We start from the raw sequence: 1,601 nt of genomic DNA on the forward strand, positions 1-1,601 counted from the left end.
ATTTCGTTTTGGGATTGATTCTTTGATAGAATCTCATAATATAAGATATAACTCTCAAAGCCCGTGATAAATCAGAAAATCGATCGAGAATGTCGTGAAAGTCTTTTACTTTTGTTGTTGCATGAACATGCACCCTTTTTTCTTCAATGGTGGTGTCAAAGTCCGATTCTTGTGCTGGCCATCTCAAATATTTTTCTTGTAACCAAGAAGGACCCTGCCACCACAAGGAGTTGTTGACTAGATCACTCGCCGAAAGTCCTCTACTCGCCAGATCTGCTGGGTTTGATGCCGAATCCACATGACGCCAGTTTTCGGTTCCCACCTTGTCTACAATTTTTGTTATTCGGTGAGCAACGAAAGTTGACCACGAACACGGTGGTTTCCGGATCCATGCGAGAACTATTGTCGAATCTGTCCAGAGATTTATTTTCAAATGTCCAGGACTCAGATTTTCGACGACCGCTTCTAAGGTTTCCGAAAGCAAAACTGCGCCGCAAAGTTCTAAACGGGGTAACGATACTGTTTTGACGGGCACTACCTTTGTTTTTGCCATTANTCGCCAGATCTGCTGGGTTTGATGCCGAATCCACATGACGCCAGTTTTCGGTTCCCACCTTGTCTACAATTTTTGTTTTTCGGTGAGCAACGAAAGTTGACCACGAACACGGTTATTTCCGGATCCATGCGAGGACTATTGTCGAATCTGTCCAGAGATTTATTTTCAAATGTCCAAGACTCAGATTTTCGACGACCGCTTCTACGGTTTCCGAAAGCAAAACTGCGCCGCAAAGTTCTAAACGGGGTAACGATACTGTTTTGACGGGCGCTACCTTTGTTTTTGCCATTAGAAGGCTGACCACAACTTTTTCCGCAGTCTTAACTCTCAAGAAAACAGTCGCCGCGTATGCTTTCTCCGAAGCGTCGCTTAATCCATGTATTTCGGCGTCATCTGTTTGCGTAAAGTGAGCCCATCTTGGTATGCGAATGGTATTAATGTCCATGTAGTCGTGCATAAATGCCTGCCAACGGTCTAATGTGGTCGGAGACACGGTATCGTCCAACCAGTTCCCTCCAACCAAATATTTGCTTAATGATCTTGGCGACAATTACCACTGGAGCGAGCCAACCGAGCGGGTCAAACAGTTTGGCGATAGCTGAAAGTATCGCTCTGTTAGTGATGACGTCACGATTTTCTATTGGTTTTGCTGTGAAATAGAAGTAGTCAGATTTGGCATTCCATCTGATGCCAAGTGCTTTTACCGTACTAGACTCTTCAAACTCTAGAAAATCGTCGGTGAGTAAATGAGATTTCGGTATACCTTCAAGTATTTTACTGGAGTTCGAAGTCCACTTTCTTAACGGGAACCGTGCTGAATCCAGTACCTGTAGTATTTCTTCTCTAGCTTTAATCGCTGCTTCGATGCTGTGTCCTCCAGCAAGTACGTCATCCACGTACATACACTTGCGAAAAATTTCGGATGCGATTGGAAACGAGCTCACGACACTATCAGCTAGTTCATGCAATGTCCTTATCGCGAGATAAGGAGCACAATTGATGCCAAAAGTCACCGGTTTTAATTCGTATAAGCTAATTGGTTCTC

Source organism: Rhagoletis zephyria, unplaced genomic scaffold, assembly GCF_001687245.7.
Source record: "Rhagoletis zephyria isolate East Lansing unplaced genomic scaffold, Rhagoletis_zephyria_1.1 Rzeph_scaffold_01988, whole genome shotgun sequence".
NCBI lineage: Eukaryota > Metazoa > Arthropoda > Insecta > Diptera > Tephritidae > Rhagoletis > Rhagoletis zephyria.